This window comes from Balaenoptera ricei, chromosome 16 (assembly GCF_028023285.1).
Source record: "Balaenoptera ricei isolate mBalRic1 chromosome 16, mBalRic1.hap2, whole genome shotgun sequence".
Taxonomy (NCBI): domain Eukaryota; kingdom Metazoa; phylum Chordata; class Mammalia; order Artiodactyla; family Balaenopteridae; genus Balaenoptera; species Balaenoptera ricei.
Window position 1 is genome coordinate 39,447,259 of NC_082654.1, and position 23,598 is coordinate 39,470,856.

At 43.2% G+C, this 23,598-nt stretch overlaps 1 protein-coding gene across 13 annotated transcripts in view; it reads left to right on the forward strand.

Moving 5' to 3' along the window:
* SGMS1 (sphingomyelin synthase 1) overlaps window positions 1-23,598 on the forward strand; it is a 304,020-nt gene that overhangs the window by 104,476 nt on the left and 175,946 nt on the right. The window contains exon 1 of one of the 13 annotated variants that reach the window (XM_059899843.1): window positions 11,476-11,594. The exons of 8 other annotated variants lie outside the window; for them this stretch is intronic. The gene's annotated coding sequence lies outside the window, so the exon portion shown is untranslated. Of the gene's footprint in view, window positions 1-11,475; window positions 11,595-13,502; window positions 13,522-18,316; window positions 18,354-18,992; window positions 19,188-23,598 lie in introns of those variants that run through there. 4 more of the 13 variants (XM_059899847.1, XM_059899850.1, XM_059899849.1 and 1 more) reach the window with 4 other exon arrangements.

A 23,598-nucleotide genomic window follows, 5' to 3' on the forward strand; every position in this document is an offset into this window, starting at 1 on the left:
CTTTCAACTTTACATGGTAAATTACTATATTTCACCAAGGGACTGGAAAATAATGAAATACTGATCTCTTTGAAAGCTAGGTAAACCACATCTGTATTCATATCATATACTGTATCCTTCCACTTTTGCCTGGGTTCTTTTTCTAGTTGATCCATTGAATATTTACTTCTTGGAAGTTGGAATCACTACTTTTAGAATAACTCATAAGAACAAAGTTCTAGTCTATCTTCTGTTTAAGTGTCCTTTTTCTTTCTATCCGGTATCTTAGATAATGTGGATCTCTGCCTGCAGATGGACAGTAGAGAAAATAGATGTTTGCTGTTGTGAATAAGAGGCATCATCTCTGTAAACTCCATGACCTCACTTACATTCTATATCCCCTTAATGGACATAGAAAGCAGCTTGAAGTTTTTGGTCTATAAAATGTTAAGTTGCCTTGTGCTTTGGCACATGAAAAAAAAAATTTATTTCAAAATAGATGTCAACTGAGAATGCTGATTTAATAGTTTTTTAGTCATTCTGCAGCAGAAACATCACCTGTAGGCGATCATACCTTTTCAGAGGCTACACAGATTTGACAGGGGTGTGTGGATTAGGATTTTGTGATGACAGTGATATGTTAGGAATGTTTCTAATCTGCAAAATCTTTGTGCTTTGTAGGTTATAGGTTGGATTTTTGTAATACTAGTGTAATCCTAGAAAAAGCAGGCAGTGAAAACATTCCCAGGGAATGCTGAGCTCTGTGACTAGAGATTCTTTGAGGGACTGCCTTCTGTTGGACCCATACTTTCACTTGGAAGATATAAATACCAGATAATTCTGTGGCTTTTCCTCCCTTGGATAACAAATTCTAATGAGTAGTTACTTACTCTGTGACCTCATATGCTTGGGTTATCGGCTGTCAGTTCAGGTACTACTGCTGGTTTGGCTTAGTTAGCTGAGCACTCTAGAAACTTCAGCTGGAGAGCTGGGAAAGAGATGAAGTAGAACTGGAGAAGTTTACCGGGTAAGGCCAGTGGTTCCTGAGGAGGCCCTACCAGGCCTTCTAGGCTGGAGAGCCATCATTCACAAGTGCACACTGCATGGGTCTGATTACCACCGCCCCCAGTTCTGTGGCCTGGGCCAGGCAGTTCATTTGGTAGAGCAAGAACTGGCCCTTTGAGCCTCCCAGCTCTCCTCTTTTCACTGTAAATATGTATTCCCTTGAAGGTTGTGATTTGGGTCATTAGCTTGATTTTTACACAGTTCACCTGAGTGCAGTTTCTTTCCTGCTGCAAAATTGTGGCTCTGGTCGTATCAAAATGATGCAGAGAGACAGCCCAAGAACGTGGTCTTTCAGCTGTTCTTTTCAGTGAGGCCGTCAAAACTGGGGCTTGGCAGACATTGTCGAGACGAGTGACCGTAAATCTGAGTTTGGTCACCAGGCCCCGTCATGTGACCCAGAGCTGTGCTGTGTTTCACATGCTGCCTGGGTCTCGTGAGCTATGGCCCTGATCGTGCTCCTCTGGATGAAGGACACTTAACCTCTCTCAGGCTCGGCACTGGAACACTTGGCCATTTGTAACATTTTCCTGCTTTCTCACATGACGTAATAAATTTGTGTATTTCTAAAGAAGGTTTTGAAAAGTAGGATTGTTTTAAAAACCTTCTTCTCCAACCTGCCTTCCCTATTGCTCACCAAGTTCACATCTGAATGCTTGTTGTCACGCCCTTTGTCTGATGCCTGCAAACGTGCTCCCAAAAATAATTTTTATTTGCCTTTGTCTCAGTCAGGGTGTTCGGGGTGGGAAGCACGGCACACAGGGAGCCATACTAGGTTCATCGGTAGCCGGAACACCTGGCTTCAAGTTGAACGTCTACTCACAGTCTGTACGGCTTTGGTTAATCACTGAGCTTTTCTGTGTTTTAGTTTTCCCACATAATCTATTCATATGCTGGAGCAATTGGTTCTCAAATGTTTTGGTGTCAGGACCCTTTATACTCTTAAAAATGATTGAGGGACCCAAAGAGCTTTGCTTATATGAGTTACAGCTAGCATTCTGTGGCAGGCAGAGAAATAGCCTCCAAAGATGTCTATATTCTTAATCCCCAGAACAGATGCATATGTTACTCTACATGGCAAAAGAGACTGTATGTGTGATCATTAAGTATCTCGAGGTGAGGAGATTATCCTAGATTATCCAAATGGACTCAAGTGTAAGCAAATGAGTCCTTTTGAGGGAGGCAGTGATCTCGGAGAGACAGCAGTGAGCGGTGGCTTGAAGCGAGACCTTAGTTCCCGGCCCAGGAATTGAACCTGGGCAGCCTGGATGAAAAGCAGAATCCTAGCCGCTAGTCCCCCGGGGGCGAGAGGCTGGAAGCAAAATTCCCCTGGCCCTTTCCCCCACTGAAAAATGCATTTCTCAAGGAGGCAAAAACTGTAAAAACGGGTAAAAAGTTTATTATAAGAGACATAGAGCAACAACAAGTGGGAGAGCACGCAGAGAAACTGTTTAGTTAAGACAGAAGCAAGGCAGAGATGCCCACCCGGAGAGAAAGGGTGTGGGCGTCCTTCCTAATGAGGAAGAGCGCAGTGAAGAGGCGGTGACGTCACTTACATAGGTCAGTTCTTCAGGATCTTTGTTTACCTTTGGCCAATTATCTGGTTTCTTTTTCCACCTGACCCGCCCTAGCCTCCCCAGCATGCGTGCACAACTTTTTTCCAAGATGGATTCCAGCCCAGAGGCCTATGGGGGGCCTTGGCATCACGTACTATGGGGTGGTGCCCCCTCCTTTTTGACCCCCATGGAGCCTTTCTGCACAGGTGCAGTGTCTCCCTGGCCCCAAGGATGGGAAATATGTGACCTGTTGATCCTTTACGCAAACAAGGGTTAGCCCCTCTCTGTCCCTGCCATGACTGTTACCTTAAAGCAGGGGTCCCCAGCCCCTGGGCCGCACAGCAGGAGGTGAGCGGCGGGCGGGCAAGTGCCGCCTCATCTGCCGCTCCCCCTTGCTCCCCATCGTGGCCTCCAGAAGCTGGAAGGGGCAAGGGACGCATTCTCCCCTGCTTCAGGAGGAACTCAGCCCTGCTAACATCTTCATTTTAGCCCCGGAAGGCCCGTTTTTAGACTTCTGACCTCCTATAATTTGTGTCATTTTAAGCTATGTATATTATAGGTATATATAGCTATAATAAATATATTATAGGTATATATAGCTATATACCTATAATTTGTGTCATTTTAAGCTACTTATTTGTAGTAATTTGTTATAGCAGCAATAGGAAACTAATGCAAATATTTTGTTAGAAATAAAAAGTGAGAAATTTTAAAAATATTAATTTATTTTAAAATAATAAACTATCACAGGTTAGCATAAATTACTTTTTTGGGGGGAAAATAACTATTTTCCAACTATTAGTGAGAAGACTACCACTGCTATACATTTTTATAAATCTCTTTTAATGTCTGGCTTAATAGAAAGTACCTGGATTCTCGAATTAGCTTCTGCATTCAGTCTGTTGTGGCATAATGTGTCATGTACCCTCTGTAAAACTCCCCCGATACTCACAGAGAAAGAACATTAAAAAGGCAAATATCATCTTAATATTATTAGAAAAATAGTTTTGGCCTCATGGATTACCTAAAAGATAGGCCTCTTGGGGGGACCCCACTTGGAGAACTTCTGGGCTAGAACATAGCCACATGGCCACACCTAGCTGCAAAAGAGTCTGTGAATTGCTTCTTATTCTAGGGGTCAATTTTAAAAAGAGAGGGTTCTGTTATTAAGGAAGAAAGGGAGAATGGATATTAAGAGACATTTTGCAATTTCAAATTCTTTTTTTATATATATTTTTATTTTATTTTATTTTTTTGGGTGTGTTGGGTCTTTGTTGCTGCGCGCAGGCTTTCTCTAGTTGCAGCAAGTGGGGGCTACTCTTCGTTGCAGTGCACAGGCTTCTCATTGCAGTGGCTTCTCTTGTTGCACAGCACGGGCTCTAGGTGCGTGGGCTTCAGTAGTTGTGGCATGTGGGCTCAGTAGTTGTGGCTCGCCGGCTCTAGAGCGCAGGCTCAGTAGTTGTGGTGCATGGGCTTAGTTCCTCTGCGGCATCTTCCTGGACCAGGGCTCAAACCCGTGTCCCCTGCCTTGGCAGGCGGATTCTTAACCACTACGCCACCAGGGAAGCCCTCAAATTCTTATTATATCAAAGTTTGGTACCCATGGTGGGTAGACAATCGCCAAAATGTTGGTTTCCCTTCTCCTTGTCCTCACATTAGCTAGGAAAAATGGGCATTTCACTTAGACTGCATCCTTTAGAAATACCTATGAAAGGGACTTCCCTGGCCGTGCACTGGTTAAGAATCTGCCTGCCAGTGCAGGGGACATGGGTTCGTGCCCTGATCTGGGAAGATCCCACATGCCATGGAGCAACTAAGCCCGTGTGCCACAACTACTGAGCCTGTGTTCTAGAGCCCACGAGCCACAACTACTGAGCCCACGTGCCACAACTACTGAAGCCCGAATGCCTAGAGCCTGTGCTCTGCAATGAGAAGCCACCGCAATGAGAAGCCCCCGGATCGCAACAAAGAGTAGCCCCTGCTCGCCGCAACTAGAGAAAGCCCACACAGCAACGAAGACCCAACACAGCCAAAAATAAATAAATAAAAAATAAATAAAAAAAAAGAAATACCTATGATGGAACACAATGGCATATAGGTGGAGTCATAACTGCAGAGAACTGCATTTTTAGCATTTGTAGGTTAATTATATGAAACATCTTTTGTTTGGTGCTCACAGGCAGCTTTTTGATGTCATGTTTGGGTCTTTTGAACTTAACAATTTGCTTCCTTTCCTTGGGTAGGAGTACAGTTGGAAGTGAAATGCGATTTCAGCCCAGCTTTGATTCATAGTTGTTCTTTACGGGTTTGAAAGTACAAGGGGAGTGACATTTCCTCTTGGTCATTTTGTAAACAGTTCCCACTTCTCCCTGGCAGCATCCTGTTGCTGAAGAATAACCCAGTTCCAATTTACGATGTGAAAGAGCAGTTAGGAATATTTGTGCTAAAGAGCTTATAGTTTTAAAAAATGTATATAAATACAATAAAACTGTTGGGGCTTAAGTGGCATGATTTGGAGCTTAATATAAAGCTTAATACTGATCTCATTAATTGATGGTATGCGTTTAATGCATTTTTAGTGCTATCATCACCTTTAAATCAATTATTGTAATAGCTTTTGGGTGAATGAGGACTTGGGAGATATTTTAACATCCCACATATGGTTATTTCAGCCTCTGAGGTGGGAGAAGCCTCTGTGTCTTTCACACCGTTGATTGTCTGTTTCCTGACTGAACTGATTGAGAAGGGAGTTTGGGTTTGGGATGGGAGTGGGTTGGAGAGGAAGCAGAGAAGGTAAATTTAGAGGCTCAAGCACTTGGGGGAAACGTGTACCTGGTTGGAAGCCACACTGGGGTGAGTACTGTGGACAAGAAAAATGTCGCCTGCCATTTTATTAAACAAAGGAGGCTGTGTGCATAAAGCCATTGGCCACTGCAGCTGCCCAGACCTCGCACCCTGAGGGGAACTCAGGATGGAAAAACACAGGCTGCCAGCCATCAAGCCCATCAGCCATCAGGGTGCAGTTACCCCCATGGTGCACCCTGAAGGGAATTCAGGATGCAGAAAAACAGGAACTGGCCCTAGATAGTTAAGATGCATATCAAAGGAATGATTTCAGTAAGCCCAGACCCTTGCACCTTCCCCATACGTACGTAAATTAACCTGAGATGTCTGTTTTTAGTGATTAGTGTAATCTTTTGATGTTCAACCTAGAATTTTTTTTTTTTTTCAGTAAAAATTCCTATATCTTCTGGCTCCTACCTTACCTCTTTGAATGAGTTCCTCAGAGCTTATCTGCGAGGCTGCCATCTTGGGCTGTAGTCCTCAGTAAGGTTCCCGGATAAAACATAATTCTCAACTTTTAGGCTGTGCATTTTTTCTTCAGTTGATAGTACTCTGGGGGCCACAGAGGTTCATTGCAGTGTCTGGTGACCTTTCTGAACTGGAGCTGAGAAGAGCTATTTTCCTCACTTTGCTCTTTTCCCCAGAGGCCCCTGAAAACCACCCAGTGGTTGCCAGTTTCTGTAGTACCTTGTGGTATACAGTGTTACCAGGAACTGGGTTGAAACCTTGGTTAACACAGAGAGTGCAAACAATTTTTTGTAACTTGAACTTGCGGGACCGGAGACCTGCCAGTACTAAGCATCCTGCATCTGGGGAGATCAAAGTTTTTAGCAACTAGCATCATAATGGTAGCACTTATTACCCATATATGAGCATAATAGAAAAATTGTAAGCGAAACTGATAAGAAGGGTATCCCTATTAGTTTTTGAATATATTTCACATCATCACCTGGTGGCTCTCCGAGCTGGCTGCCCCTGAGAAGCGTGGCTGCCCGTGGTGCCCTCCCCTCTTCAGGGGGTTTACACTCATGTCCACGTATCACCCTGGTCTGCCTTGGGGTGGCAGAGGTCAAGGTGCTGGTTAAGAGAAAGTCTTGGTTAAAAGCCATGTGGTCATTTATTGCAGCAGCTAGTGATTTTGCAAACATGGGCTAGAATAGTTTTCTGATACTTTAAAATAAGGCCAAAACAACTGTTTTAAGATTGCAAAACAGTGAGTGTTTTGATTTGTCAGTTCCTGCATTTACTAATCACTGAATGTAAACAATTTCTCTGTGTAAGAGGCTCCACTAGTGCAGGGCCAAGAGCAGTGCCTTATTGTATTTTTTCATCAGCTCTTTAGTGGGCCTGGGGACTTCCTTGCCTCGTGGCTGGCTCAGGAGGCATTTCAGGATTGTAGCCAGTGCTCCCAGGCCTTCAGACACAGGTTATTGCCTTTTGCACAGACGGCCCCAGGGTGTTTTGGAAGCCATGCGTGACTTTAAGGAAGAGATTAGAGTCTCTCTGGAAAGAGGCGGAAGCATGTACTACGAACTAGCTGCTTTGGGGAATTTTTTTATTCTCTCAGTTCTTACGGATTTCCTGGCTGAGTCCCACAGCAGCTTTTGCACATGCCTACTTCCTTCTGAATTCCTGGCCTCCCCCACAGCCCAGCTCATGGCAAATGCCCTCGGAAGCGAAGTCTCGGAGAAAGAGCCTGCCCTCTCCCTTCTTCCTCTCCACCACAGTCTAGCTGCCGTTTCCCGGCAAGTGTCGTGCTGGGCTGGTCCTGAGCTTCATCGTGTGTGGGCACATCTTATCTCTTACTCCCTCACACATCTCCTTTTGTCCTGCCCTCCCCTCTGTCCGGTGCCCAAGCATCCTGCTGTTACATTTAGCACCTTGTGGTACAATTCTTGAAATGCACCAACTGTCTCATGCCTCCATGGGTGTCTTTCATGCTGAGACCCATCCATTCCCTCACAGGCCCGCTTCACACATTGTAATCTGATAGTCGTGCCTTGAATATTCACAAAACATTTATTGACCACCTACTGTGTGCATGGGAGCTGGGGTGCAGATGCCAGGAGATACAGAGATGGGTCGGACTGTTTGTGCTGTTGGTAGAGAAGGGGAGAGAAATGTGGGAACAAACAGAGATTACTACTAATAAAAACATGAACCAGCTATAGTGAGGACACAAGGGGAGAGGGAGCAACTCTGCCCTGGAGGATGTGGAAGTGGGCCCCTGGGACAGGAGGAGAGGGTCATACCAGCCATCAGCCAGAAGCCAGTGGGGGTCTCCTATGTCCCCCGTTGCTGATGGCATTTCACTGTGACCAGTGTAGAGCAGAGGGACACCTTTATAACTAAAAGATCTCTAATGGTGGATTTGGTTCACTGTGGCAGGTGGTTGGAAAGAAACATTGAGGGCTGTAGATATCCCGAAAGTAACACATGGGCAGTTGCCAATTCTCTATATCTTTGGAGCCAGGCTTTGACCTAAGAAGATAAGCAGTCCTTGGTACGGTTTCTCAGCGCCGGAGGGCTTCCTTATATTCTTCTGCTCTAAGAATTTGTTGGTTACATACTCACTGCTCAACAGCTCAGATACTTAGATGCCCTGTTTCTGTGGAAAGACCTCAAATACTAAGTCTCAGGATGAGGCTAAATCACAAGGTCCTCCCAGTCCAAACCAGATCGTGTTTTAAGTTTCAGTGGACCTTTTACTTTTTATTCATGGATGGTACTTATCTCAGTTTGTAATTGTGTGTGTGCGTAAATACCTCTCTACTCTTAAGTTATTTTAAAGACAAGAACTGTTGCTTTCTCTTCAACCTTTTATCCATACTGCCTGCCCTGGGCTTGGTCTATAATAAGGAAAGAATGAACAGGACAGACACCCATCCAGAAAAGTGAACTTCTCTGTCAACAGTGGTTTGCACAGCACAGTCTGAGAATAGATAACTGACTTTTTTTTTTTCATTTTTTTAAGTTGAGGTATGGTTGATGTACAATATTATGTACGTTTCAGGTGTACAACATAGTGATTCACAAATTTTAAAGATTATGCTCCATTTATATTTATTATAAAATATTGGCTATATTCCCTGTGTTGTACAATATACTTGTAGCCTATTTTATGCCTAAGAGTTTGTTCCTCTTAATCCCCTCCTTCATATCTTGCCCCTGCCCCTTTCCCTCTCCCCACTGTACCTCTTAATCCCCTACTTCATATCTTGCCCCTGCCCCCTTCCCTCTCTCCACCTGGTAACCACTAGTTTGTTCTCTATATCTGTGAGTCTGTTTCTTTTTTCTTTTTCTTTCTTTTTAATTTTGGATAACAGACTTTTAATTTGGTCAAGGAAAAAGGGCAGAAGAAAGTCATCATTTACCAAAGTCCCTTCCAGCAGATGGTGTTTGCAAAACCAAAAAGGTCTTTTCAAAATAGAATGTGCTTTGATGGAACAGATCTATATCTTGGTTGTAGTAGTGTTTATAAGAATCTATACAATGTGATAAAATTTTATAGAACTGTATGCAAAAAAAGGGGACAGGAACTGTATATGTAAAAACTAATGAAATTTGAACAAGGTCTGTAGTTAACAGTATTGTACCAATGTCTAGTTCTTGCTTTTGATACTTATATTGTGGTTATGTAAGATAAGAGGGGAATACATGGGAGCTTTCCACTGTTTCTGCAACTTCTGTGTGAGTCTAAAATTATTTCAGGAATTCCCTGGTGGTCCAGTGGTTAGGACTCCGCACTTTCACTGTCAAGGGCGCGGGTTCAATCGCTAGTTGGGGAACTAACCGTAGATGTGTGGCGCGTCCAAAAAAATTGTTTTTTTCCAGAATCAAAGGTTAAAAGAAAAATACAATGAGATATACCACTACATACCTATAGCTAAAAAAAAAAAAAAGGCAAATGAAACAAAAACAGATATTACCAAGTCCTGGCAAAGATACAGAACAACTTGAACTCTCTTGCATTGCTGGTGGGAATGTAAAATGGTACAGCCACTTTGGAAAACATGTAGTTTTTTACAAACTTAAACATATACTTACCATATGAGACAGCAGTTTCATTCCTAGGTATTTACCCAGGAGAAATGACCTCTGTTCACACAAAAACCTGTAGGCTAATATTTGCAACAGCTTTATTTTTTAAATTTTTATTTATTTATTTATTTTGGCTGTGCCTCACTGCTTGCGAGATCTTAATTCCCCGACCAGGGATTGAACCCAGCCCCTCGGCAGTGAAAGTGCAGAGTCCTAACCACTGGACCGCCAGGGAATACCCAGCAACAGCTTTATTTCTAACTGCCCATAACTGGAAAAAACTCACATGTCCTTCAACAAGTGAGTGGATAAACAAACTGGATATCAATGGACTATTACTCAGTACTAACAAAGAACAAACACAACTATCTGGATGAATCTCAAATGCATTATGTTATGTGAAAGAAGCCAAACTCAAAGAGGTACATTCTGTATGACTCAAAAGGGTACTTACTGTATGATTCCATTCGTATGACATTCTGGAAAAGGCAAAAGTATAGGGTTAGAAAACAGATCAATGGTTGCCTGGGGCTGGGAATGGGAGAGAAGATTGACTTACAAAGGGCATAGGGAACTTTCTGGAGTGTATGAAATAGTTTGTTTCTCAATTGTGGTGATGATTACATGACTATATGTTTGGGTAAAAACTCATAGAACTGTTACCTAAAAACGATAAGTTATTGCATGTAAATTATACCCCAGTAAATCTGACTTTAAGATGAAAACACAACCACCAACAAAAATGAATAGTTAATGATGTTCTTTGGCTTAAATACCCATGAAGAATTCAGTGTCTGTCACTTGTCCATGATTGGATAAGGATTTGTGAAGTCATTGGTTATATAAGATGTCTCGTTCAAACACAGGAGTGTAGCCTCTTCAGTACTTTGGCCTCTAATTGAGCAATGGAAATAACCATCACCATAGAGATGGATGCTCTGATATTTTTAAACAGAATGCTGCTGGGAGATTAAAACAACAGCTTCTGATTCTTGCTTTAGTGGATGCAGTCTTTAGTATGTGAATATTTCATCAAATGTCACTCTGTCTCCTCTCCTGGCTTCTTTGCCATTAAAACAGTCATTAATGGAGTAGACTTCTGTTTTGAATTGTTTTAAATCTCAGCCATAACAACTGTGCTGTGATTTTTTTTTTTTTTTTTTCCTAGAATGGATGAGAAAATGTCCTATTGGGGAAACCCAGTGTTTTGATTTGATGGGAGGAAGCAAGGCTAACTTCAGCACTACAGCACTATAATTTAAATATAACTCAGAAATGTCTACAGCAGGAACTAGAAGATTCAGACTGTAAATTCAATGCCCTGGAGCTCTGAAGCAGTGTCTCTTGATAACCACCATCCTTTGTAAATCGAAGGCAAAACTTGATTTTTTAAAAAATTTATTTATTTTATTTATTTATTTTTGGCCACGTTGGGTCTTCGTTGCTGCGTGCGGGCTTTCTCTAGTTGTGGCGAGTGGGGGCTACTCTTTGCTGTGGTGCGCGGGCTTCTCACTGCGGTGGCTTCTCTTGCTGCGGAGCACAGGCTCTAGGCGCACGGGCTTCAGTACTTGTGGCGCACGAGCTTAGTTGCTCCTCGGCATGTGGGATCTTCCCAGGCCAGGGCTGGAACCCGTGTCCCCTGCGTTGGCAGGCGGATTCTTAACCACTGCGCCACCAGGGAAGTCTCCTCAAAATTTGATTTTGAAGGAGGATTTAACTATGAACTGTTAACTGTGATTTGTGAGGTTGAAGGATATAACGTCTGCCTTTACAGAACAGATAGCTGGATAATGCATGTGAGGTTACAACAGTCTTTTCCCAGCAGAAGACTCCTTGTTAATTTAAAACCAGGGTTTACTAGATTGGCTTGGATTTAATGCGATCCAGTAGTCTTTTCAGCTGAGCAAACACTTAATCATTAACCACATGTTATGCCTGTTATGAGGGGTTGGGTTTGCACAGGCAAATAAGCCTCAAGCCCTGTTTTTAAGGAGTTCACCATCCAGCAGGGTTGACAGAGCTCGGAGCAGCCCCCTTAAGGTCAGCTGCAGGGGAGACCCCTAAGGAGGAGGCACTGACCTGGGATGGATCACTTGAGTTGGGCCTTGGTGTGTAAGTAGACTTTTGTTTGGTCCTGAAAGAGAGCGCCCAATTTTTCAGGCAGGAGGAGACAAGTGCTGTATGAAAGCTTTTGTGATCAGGGAATCATGACATTGAAATGGGGCAAAGGATTTCTTCCCTTCCTCCCCAACTAAATAAGTTTTAAAGTAAAAGCAATATATTTATTTATGTGTGTATATATATATATATATATATATATATAGTATACAGTAAATATTCAGATTATCAGGAAAGATATAAAATTATAAGTAATTTACCCCTTTTCCTCCTCTATTAGTTTCTATTGCTGGTATAATTAATTACCACAACGTCAGTGTTATGAAACGACACAAATTTATTATCTTAATGCTTCTGCAAGTCAGAAGCCCAGCATGGGTCTCACTGCGTTAAAATCAACATGTCCGAGGCTTTTGCCCTTTTCTGGCTTCAAGAGGCTGCCAGTATTCTTTGGCCCATGGCCTCTTCCTCCATCTTCTCTCCGACCATTTTTTGTAGTCAAATCCAGGAAAGGGTCTCTGATTTTAAGGACCCATGTGATTAGATTGGGGCCACCTGAATAATCCAGGCTACTCTTCCCATGTCAATATCCTTAATTTATTACATCTGCAAAGCCCCTTTTGCTGTGTAAGGTAACATAGTCACAGGTTCTGGGGGGTTAGGATGTGGACGGGGGGCCATTATTTTGCCTACCGCATCCTCCCACCCTTATTCCTTTTTTCCTTCCCACTGGTAAATTATTTGGATACCAAAGCTAGCATATATGTAATATATATTTATTTAAGTTTTTAATCCCATGTTAGATCATACTATGTAAAGTTATACCTTAAAGCACTTTCCTTTTATTAACATTCACTGAACTGCCTGTTTTATTGTAAGTACTGTAGCTGGATTCTAGTTAGTAGCTGTTACTTTTTTTTGAAGGTCACAAATAATGATGGAGTGACCATCATTGGACATACATCTTGACATTCTTTTCCACACATGTCCTTAAGGAAAATACACTGAATTGCTGGAATTAGAGTAGATGTGGGTTGTTAGTTTTGAAAGAAGATTTTGAGAAGTTAATAAAAGGGAACAGAAAAGGAATGCATAATACTGAAGAAAGTAAGCTCTTTAAAAGCCTTAAAGAAGGAAGCGAGCATTCATTTATGGTTTATTATGTGCCAATCACTGTGCCAGAGAGTGAGTTCCTTTTTCTCACGTGATATTCCACTGTGACACCGAGAGAGCGGTTGTTAACTCCGATCTGCCGCTGAGGGAACTGAGCGGTAGAAGCTCGTGTAACTTGCCCCAGGTTGCAGCTCTAGGGTCCACATCACCCTTCCTCCCGCAGGGACAGTGGGGACCTCGTAAAGTTATATCCCCTACATCTCAGTCCTCAAGTGTGGGCAGCATACCCAAATGGTGACCCTCTTGATACCCTTAGATTGTTTAGCTCTTTGAATATTTGAGGTGCCCTCATAGGCATTATTTTCACTTAACAAAAGATCTCACAGAACGAGTGGCTTTTACCGAGTTTTAAGTGGAGCATTGCTACCGCACAGCACCCTGGGGGGACTCACGCGTTGTGGCCGGTGGCCCCGGCTGGGCGGCTGGGTCTGCAGGGGGTGGGTGAGTCCACCTTCAGCCAGCCCTGCGCGAGTCGTCCCTGATGGGCTCTGTCTTGGGGGATGACGTGGGCCTCGTCCGTCCCAGGCTGAGCTGGGGCTCTCGGTAACCAGGGGAGCTGCTGGTCTGGAGGCCTTGTCACAACAGAAGTTCTCCTGGCAGTGGTCGCTCCGGGATGTTCGCGGGTTGGTGTTTGAAGCTGCTGAGGACGGCATGAGGCCATTTAGGGGTGCTTCTCCAGAAGAGCTTCCAAACACCAAGTGCATATCATTGCTGCCTTGGTCCGGCCTGGCAGGCCCAGCGGTGGCTGGTAGGTGGTGGGACAGCAGGCTGTTGGCTGTCAGCAGCCTCATTCTGGAAGAGGGCAAGGGGGTTGTGGAGTCCAGGGTAAACTGACCTGGATGCAGTGATGGTTTTGCCACCGGGATCATAAAAAATCAGGGTGCTGTTCGGGGCGCACGGGTGACTTTCACGGCTCAGGCCTTATTCCACTTGCTCTTGTACAGAAAGAAGAGTGATCGTGTGTGCAAAATTGTGTTTATTGCTTCTCCACAGTGAGTGGTGGTTGATTAAAGGGTGTCAGAACCGCCTGCTTTTTAGCCTGTTTAGCTCGGCTCTGGCTGGCCTGGGCCCAGGGCCTCTGTGTTCCTGGGCTTCTGTCGCTTAGAAGAGCTGCATGGCAGCACAGAGACAAGGGGCTGTTTGTGTGGATTCAGACCAATGGCAGCTGCAAGAAAGGAGAGTGATAAAGTCCTTCTGTTTTCCTTTCACTCAACTCTGAGGGCTACTTTAGGATTTTTATAACGTTACAGCGTTCCTTAGGAAAGCTTGACTTGGAGCATTTATTCTAAGGATTTTAGGGATCTTTTGTGAGGGGAGGTGTTGTCTGTCAGAAGGACCATCTGACAGGGATGGAACTGTTGGCTAGACCTAGCTACCATCGGGCTGTGTGATCTTGTGCCAGTCACTCCCCTTCTCTGGTCCTGTGAGCCAGGGAGCCGGGACTAGAGCATCCAAGTGATTCGCACTCAGTACCAGCACTTTGCGTACTGGTACACTAGTACTAGGACCCTGGGTCCCAAATGACATACTTTGCTGAGGATTTGGAGCCCAACAGAGCTGTTTCTGATTCCTGGGTCACAGCACTTATTAGCTCTGTGAGCCCAAGCAAGTGACTTCACCTCCTCGGCCTCCTTGATCAGATGGGGATAAAGTCACTTGGATCACGGAGTGTTCGCCAAGATTCAGTTCATTTAAATGAGGTGGTGCGCGAGGAGAGTGCGGCCGCCGTTAACTGTAAGCTGCGTGGTATGAGGGCCTTGCAACGCCCCTTTACTTCTTGTCATAGAGCGAGTGCCTCCCGTTAGCCTTAATTACAGTGGAAAAGATTCTGATAACTGTGGACCAGTGGGAAGTCCTTTCTCCCAGGGTTCTCTATTCTTTCCTGTTACTTTAATTTGCTCCTTGAGGAGTTAGTGCCCGACTTGTGAGGTCTGAGGAGTGGGTGGGCTCTGCTTACTGGGCTTCCCTTTAGGAAGATGATTCTATAACATGAAACAAAGCTAAAAACAAACATGGTCCAAGGGACTTCCCTGGTGGTCCAGTGGTTAAGACTCTGTGCTTCCACTGCGGCGGGTGAGGGTTCGATCCCTGGTCGGGGAACTAAGATCCTGTGCGCCGAGTGGCGAGGCCAAAAAAATAAAAGTGGTCCAAATGGCTCAACTTGGGGCTTCTCAGTTTGGAACTTTGTTATTTCAACATGGCTTTTTCATGGTTCCTAACTTTTGTTATTAGAAGACAAATTTGTGAGGCATAGACAATGCAGAGGAAAAATGCAGCTCTTTGTTTTCCTTGAGAGAGAATGCAGGGATGTGTAAGGAGGAAGGCTTAACCTCTTCCCAAATATGTGTTGAACTCTGCTATTTTTAAGGCAGTTGGAGATGCAAAAAGGAATTCAACTGATGTAGTCCTTGTCGCCATAGAGATTGGTTTATTGGAGCAGGGCAGCCATTAAATTATAGAAATAATGATTTAATTATAGTTGTGATGGTGCTAGGAGAAATACAGTGTATAAGGAGTGCGCAGTGTCGGATCGCATGTGATAGGGAGATCAGAACATCACCCTGGGGCAGTGGCTTCTAGCTTGAGATCTGAAGGGTGGGAGGGGAGTGTGCCAGGGGAGATGAGGAGTGCATCTCTCCAGACAGAAGGAACACATGGGCAAAGGCAGAAAGGAGCTAGGCTCCTTAGAACGACTGCAGGAAGGCCAAGGTAGCTCAGAGGCCAGCAAGCTCTGGGGACAGAGGGATGTGGATCATTCAGAGAGGTTGGCAGGGGCTGGACTGTGCTGGCAGGGCCTGGACATCCAGGATCCAGATTTTTTTTTTAATTTAGTATTTATTTTATATTGGAATATAGTTGATTTCCAATGTTGTGTTAGTTTCAGGTGCACAGCAAAGTGATTCAGCTATACATATATACATATCCATTCTCCCTCAGATTCCCTTTCCATATAGGTTGTTACAGAATATTAAGTAGAGTTCCCTGTGCTATATAGTAGGTCTCCGTTGATTATCTATTTTATATATATATAGTAGTGTGTATATGTTAACAGGATGCAGATTTTATTCCAAAGAGCAGGGGGAAGGATTGAGCTAGAAAAGGGCCTTGATGCAATTTCATATGTGTTTTTAAGAGATCACTCTGGTTTCTTAGTGGAGCTTAGATTTGGGGGCTAGGAGCATAAAAAATATGGGGAGACCAGTTTGGAGGCTTCTGCAGCCATCCAGGTTTATTATGATGGCCTGTTTCTCAAGTGTGGAATGGAGATTAATATTTAGGAGGCACAGTGCACAGGACCACCAGATTGACAGGATGGGAGATGTGAGGGTGGGGAAGGAGCCCAGCTCAGTTCCAGTCCTGAGCAACTGGGAGAAGTGTGATACCATCTGAGCAGAGAGAAAATTTGGGGGGATTGTGGTTTGGGCGGGGATGGAGTTCAGCTGGACACACTCCTTCTTCTTTGGGGAGGCGCTCCGCCCTAGATGTTGTGTTGCTTGCCCCCCATCTCCCTCAGGCCTCTGCTCAGATGACCCCTTGTTAGGGAAACCTTTGGGGACCACGCAGTGGTCCTCCCCGCTGCACCTTTCACCGTCTGACAAATTGTTTATTTTCTTATTTCTTTAGAGTGTATATCCTCTTAGGAGGATGTGCGCTCCTTAAAGGCAGGAGTTTTTGTTGTTTTATTCTCTGCTGTGTATCTATAGCACCTAGAACAATGCCTGGCATATAGAAAGCCCTCAATAAATACTTGTTGAATGAATCATGAGTTTGATTTTCATTCTGGTTTTAATATCCTTTTCAAACTTGAGTGACTTTTAATTAACCTGAGGCTAGAAAGAGGCATAGTGACACTGTTCATTTGACATCAAGTCTTTTTTTTTGTTTAGGCAAGATGAGTAGAAAAGTTTGATTTTCTTCTTTTTTTTTCTTTTTAAATTCAGTGTTAGAAATGATAGAAGAGGGCAGTTATGAAAATACTTGAATATCACATCTGTTTAAATTCTTTACAGATCAGTATAAACATGTAGCCCTCCGTCTGATGTATTGTTCAGATTTGGGGCTAAATTATAGCACGTGTAATTCCTCTGAGCTAATTATTTTTCTGGGAGCGGTCATTGACTTTTTGATCGCATCTTTTTTACTTGCTAGGGAAAGGTATGGAGGTTAGGATCCAAACTTCCTTAAAGGAGAAATCTGAGGGCAGCACAGGATAAAAACCTTTTGTTAGAGATATTGCTGGATCCCGGAGTCTCTACACAGCCAGTAATTTGAAAGTACTTGTAGTTCATAAATGGTTTCCTAAAATCTGTTTTACTTTGGGTTCTAAATCCATTGCTATCACTTGTAAACAGGATCTATACTTGTGAAAGAGAAGGCTGTATATGTAAATAAATGGTTACAGGTACAGCTGTTGAAGTCACACCTCTGTTTGAATCCCACCCCCTCCCCATCACTTACTAGCTTGTGACTTTGTACAAGTTACTTAACCTCTTCCTTTAAAATGGGTATTACCAAAATTATTTTATTATTTGAGGGGTTAGGGGAAGACAGATATTCATTATTGTTACCATTTATAAGCTTAACATAATGGATGGTATTACTAAATGGGATTTAAATGTAGAAGTATCTTAAAGAGAACTGTGTTATAGGGTATAAGTGACTCACTCCAGTGTTCCCCAAACTTGCCTGAACATAAGAATCTCCTCGAAGTGCTTGTTAACAATATAGATTCTCAGGCAGCACCCAGATTTACTGACTTATGTCTCCAGAGGAGGGGCCTGGGAATCTTGCTAAGTAGGCAGGGTGATGACACATCCTGGATTTTGTGAGACTGTCCTTGCTTCCAAATATTCTGCTTGGTAGATCCTAGATGTGTGTTTATACTCGTCAGATTATATCCCAGTTTTTAGACAGGTAATATGTCACCGTTTATATAGGCCACCTTATTCAGAATCTTCTCTCGAATCAAAGCAGACATAACATGCTTCTGGGTTCCCAGGAACATGAGAGGATTTATAGCTACAGTACAACAGTGTTGGTGTAAGTTACTCAGCTTTCTTTCTCTTTACAAAACCTATCTGATTTTAGTAATCTGCTCTGTGAAATATACTCAGGGACATGGTCAAATATCTTGACGGCCTTCTGTCTTCCTGAGTCTTTAAGGCGTCAGTTACTCCAGGCTGTCAGAGTGGCAGTGACTGTGGACGCAGTGTCTCTGCAGGGGGGCGACCCCCAAGCTTTGTTCATTGAAGGCCAAGCCTGCAGAGCTGCTCTTTCCTCCTCTGAGAGCTGGGAACCAGGAAGGAATGTTTCACTTCAGTGCACTTAGGACAGCGTGTTCTTAATCAACTGTTCTGGAAAAACAGCATTTTGTTGTTTTCACACAAGTCTGCAAGTTCATTTCCCTTCTCTGGCCCAGGCAGTAACTAATCATTTCCCTATCAGTGACAAAGGAAGATGAACATCTAAAACTTTTTATTCTGAAGGCTGAGCTTTCTGCAGACATCACAAGTGGAGTTCACACCTCTTTGAGGAATACAGGATTCTCATTGTCTCTAAGGAGGTACCTCCCCATGCCAGGTGGGGCTGGGGTAGCTGTTTTTTCACATAAGTCTATGAAGATTTAAAGAATTTTCTCCAACAGCCATTTTTCATATGATTTCATACTGATAGTTTATTTCAGGTTGGGCTTAATGGTATCTTTCTCTTTATATTATCGTGGGAGAAATTGATTTATGGTGCGAATCTTACTTGGGTGATAAGTTCATTTTCTGACCTGCGACAAATCAATCTACTTTTTGGAGCTCTTGTTAAAGTGGAAAAGTTGATGTACGTTTGTAAATTTGCACATTTTTACTTTCTTAGAAAAAGCCTGTGAGGTCTTGAGGGCATCTACCTAAATACATTTAAAGGTGAGGATCTGGATATTGAAATGGAAGGCATTTCTTCCTTTCTTTTCTGCCCTAGTATTCTCACATGACAAAACTTTGTATCTGCACAGTATTAAGTAACAGAATCCTGAAGTCTTAGTGAATTTAAGAACAACTCATTCGGAAACTGTTGTGAAATGTGGGCAGATATTTGTCATTCTGTGGGCGGACCTAAAGGACTGAACCTTCCCGGTATTAAAGGCAGGAGGCGGGTCTGCGTGCAGGTGAGTTTGCCGCCTTCTTCTGTCACGTGGGCAGATAGCAGGAAGCAGGAGGAAGCAGGCCCTCAGTGAGGACTCCCCTTGACTCCCTCAGGAGCTCAGCTATGGGATGAGTCTGGGCCTGCAGCTTTCTTTCCCAACTGCTCTTGCTGTCCTGGCTTTTTTTTTTCTTTTGTCATCTGAAAATCATCTTTGTGTGGGGAGAGGCTGGAGGTGGAAATTTAAGAGTCTTCTTTTTACAAGGAGTAGAGACGATTACCCAGGTAAGTGGTGTTCTGATCAGTCATAGCCACAGATTGATACCTTGGCAGGTGAGCGGCCGCTTGGGGAGGAGGGAGTTTGTGGGAGAACAGCCCGGCGCCTGGGCACTCGGGTCCTGTTGACAGGGAGGAGGCAAGGCCCACGCCAGGCATTTCTAAAGTGCAAATACAGCACGTAGGAAAGACACCATCTTGGTCCACAAAGCAAGACCTCTGGTTAAACAAACTAAAAGCCATCCAACCAACCCACTCCTCCTTTCCTCCAGCATATATACATATACATACATACAGCAAAAATGGACAGTGATGCAAGAGGTGCAATTTTAACTTTGTTAAATACCCATACTTAAAATTGCAATTGTTTATGTAACTATGTCTAATTATCTAAAAAATAGTCCCAAGGTTTTTTTGCTAGGGTTTTAATGATACCATGTATTTTAACATCTTACCACATTGTCTAACCTAGGAACATAGGAACCCGAGGTTCCTATTCCACCTTTTTTTTTTTTGAAACTCCTGCAGCACGGAATAGACAACAGGGCACCTTATAAGGACTTAGAGACGACTTGTTGAATTGGATTGAAGCATGACTCAGTCCATTTATGTAGGTGGAATTCTGCCTCACTTGCTTGTGGGTGTGCACATATTCATGATGTTTATTTACAAGCTGTCTTAGCTAAAGAAATGCCTGCTAATTTCTCTTAGTCTGTGTGTGCATCATATGGAATTATCTCTGCAAATTAATTTCTTTAATTAACCCAGAGAAGAGGGAAAAATCAAACATGTTTCATTAAGTACTCTGCCTAGAGTAAGTTAAAAATGTGACAAAGTACCTTTGTATATAATACAAAATTGTGTATAAAATGATGTCTAAAACAGATAATTGTAAGTAGTTGAATTCTCAGATCATTTCATTTTGGTCAGAATGGTAGTTTGTGGACAGGTTTCCCTCCTCGTCTCTGGTCCTCAGTATTGAGGGGAAGGTCCCAGGGATGTGCTGTGAATGGACAGGGAGAGGAGTTCCTCCACGTGAGGTGAGAGGCACGGGAATGGGAGGCGCATCAGGGCACATCTGAGGAAGCATAGGTGTTATCGCCAGCACATAAATCACGGGAGGATGACAAGAGATGAATGTGGAGAGGCTGGGGTACTCCCTGAGGATCCTGGATGTCCAGAGAGCATGTTACTCTTTGCATTTTAAGCAGGAAGGGACAAGGTTCAATTTCTGCTTTAGAGGGTCTCTGTACCCTTTTGGATTGTGGGCTGAAGGCTACGACAGCAGTAGCAGCTCCAATTGCTCCTCCCCCAGCCCTCCCTGCCTGTCTCTGCTTTATTTCCTTGGAAGCACTTGTCACCAGAGTACACAGTGTATGCTTTATCTACTTGCCCTTTGTCTGCCTTTCCTAACTAGAATGTAAACTTCCCGAGGGCAGGGATATAACTTTTCCCGCTGCAGTATCTCCAGTGCCACCACCATGCCTGGCAAGTAACAGGTGCTCAGCAAATAATTTATTAACCAATCAAATGCACGAGTCAGTTTCTGAAATCAAAGTGTGTCATTGTTCTCCTCACAGATTTTACAATTGATTACAAAAGGAAAAAATAGTAACAAATCAGTGGGGAAACTGGACAACACCGTAAACAAGGGGTCAAAATTAACATCACCAATGAGGGCTGGTGAGTGTCACATGCCTCTGGATGTCATATCCCGGCCAAGAAGGCCGAATCCGAATCTAATTGTGCATAAACACCAGAGAAACCTAAATTGAAAGATATTCTCTAAAATAGTTGGCATGTATTCCTCGAAAATATCAATGTCATGAAAGACAAAGAAGCTGAAGAACTGTTTCAGTTTAAAGGAGACCCAAGTTAAATGCAGTTTGTGATCCTATGCTGGGTCCTGGGCAAAAGAAAACTTCCATGAAGGACATTAGGATACTTGATGAAAGTGAAATATGCAAAGGGGGCGGGGGGAAATAGATTGTGAGCTAGAATGCTTCAGTGTAATTGAACTCTGGATAAATTGTCATGATTCAGAAGCTATATCTCTGGGTGGCTTGAGCCATGCCTCAGGACCCAGGGAAGCAGAAGAAAGATCTGTAGGGGCAAGAACCCTGGAGTGGGATTCTGGAGACCTGGCTCTGCTACTGAAGCTGAGGGGCCGTGTTTCTTCTCAGAGGTAGGAGTTCTGAGGCTCAGAGATTCTCTGGCTGTTACATAACTTTGATTCTGAGCAGCAGACTTAGTCCCAGTGCTGTGAATTTTAGGCAGAGGTGATAGTAACACCTAACGGGTCAACTGTGGCTGCCTTTTGGGGTGGGATTCAAAAACCATTGAAAGAGGAAAAAATAAAGACAGTAACTGACAGGGTAACCTATTTATTAGCACTGACATTCTTAGTCTTACTTGTCAGTTTCTTCTTGGTGGTCAAATCACAGTGAATACTCAGAGGGAAGTGGAGATAGAGAGAAGAGCTAAGTATTCAAAAGATACAGTTTGGGGAGAACGTATGATCTTTCTGTCATTTAGGGTGGTGACGCTAATTGCAGGGATTTATTTTATAGGGCAGTAGCTTTTAAGCCCAATTCCTTCTGCCTGGTTCCAGTGATCACTGAGACCCAGTGATGATAGATACTCGTAGAACCTGAACCTTTCTAGTATTAAAGAGTTCTTTAAAAAATCAGCTGAGATCCCTCATTAAATCTTTTTTTTTTCTAACATCTTTATTGGAGTATAATTGCTTTATAATGGTGTATTAGTTTCTGCTTTATAACAAAATGAATCAGTTATACATATACATATGTTCCCATATCTCTTCCCTCTTGCATCTCCCTCCCTCCCACCCTCCCTATCCCACCCCTCTAGGTGGTCACAAAGCACAGAGCTGATCTCCCTGTGCTATGCGGCTGCTTCCCACTAGCTACCTATTTTACGTTTGGTAGTGTATACATGTCCATGCCCCTCTCTCACTTTGTCCCAGCTTACCCTTCCCCCTCCCTGTATCCTCAAGTCTGTTCTCTAGTAGGTCTCCATCTTTATTCCCGTCTTGTCCCTAGGTTCTTCTGACCATTTTTTTCTTCTTCTTCTTTTTTTTTTTTTAGATTCCATATATGTGTTAGCATACGGTATTTGTTTTTCTCTTTCTGACTTACTTCACTCTGTATGACAGTCTCTAGGTCCATCCACCTCACTACAAATAACTCAGTTTTGTTCCTTTTTATGGCTGAGTAATATTCCATTGTATATATGTTCCACATCTTCTTTATCCATTCATCTGTTGATGGACACTTAGGTTGCTTCCATGTCCTGGCTATTGTAAATAGAGCTGCAATGAACATTTTGGTACATGACTCTTTTTGAATTATAGTTGTCTCAGGGTATATGCCCAGTAGTGGGATTGCTCGGTTGTATGGTAGTTCTATTTTTAGATTTTTAAAGAACCTCCATACTGTTCTCCATAGTGACTGTATCAATTTACATTCCCACCAACAGTGCAAGAGGGTTCCCTTTTCTCCACACCCTCTCCAGCACATATTGTTTGTAGATTTTTTTATGATGGCCATTCTGACCAGTGTGAGATGATATCTCATTGTAGTTTTGATTTGCATTTCTCTAATGATTAATGATGTTGAGCATTCTTTCATGTGTTTGTTGACAATCTGTATATCTTCTTTGGAGAAATGTCTATTTAGGTCTTCTGCCCATTTTTGGATTGGGTTGTTTGTTTTTTTGATATTGAGCTGCATGAGTTGCTTGTATGTTCTGGAGATTAATCTTTTGTCAGTTGCTTCATTTGCAAATATTTTCTCCCATTCTGAGGGTTGTCTTTTCGTCTTGTTTATGGTTTCCTTTGCTGTGCAGAAGCTTTTAAGTTTCATTAGGTCCCATTTGTTTATTTTTGTTTGTATTTCCATTTCTCTAGGAGCTGGGTCAAAAAAGATCTTGCTGTGATTTATGTCATAAAGTGTTCTGCCTATGTTTTCCTCTAAGAGTTTGATGGTGTCTGGCCTTACATTTAGGTCTTTAATCCATTTTGAGTTTATTTTTGTGTATGGTTTTTGGGAGTGTTCTAATTTCAATCTTTTACATGTAGCTGTCCAGTTTTCCCAGCACCACTTATTGAAGAGGCTGTCTTTTCTCCACTGTATATTCTTGCCTCCTTTATCAAAGATAAGGTGACCGTATGTGTGTGGGTTTACCTCTGGGCTTTCTATCCTGTTCCATTGATCTATATTTCTGTTTCTGTGCCAGTACCATACTGTCTTGATTACTGTAGCTTTGTAGTATAGTCTGAAGTCAGGGAACCTGATTCCTCCAGCTCCGTTTTTCTTTCTCAAGATTGCTTTGGCTGGGCTTCCCTGGTGGCACAGTGGTTGAGAATCTGCCTGCCAATGCAGGGGACACGGGTTCGAGC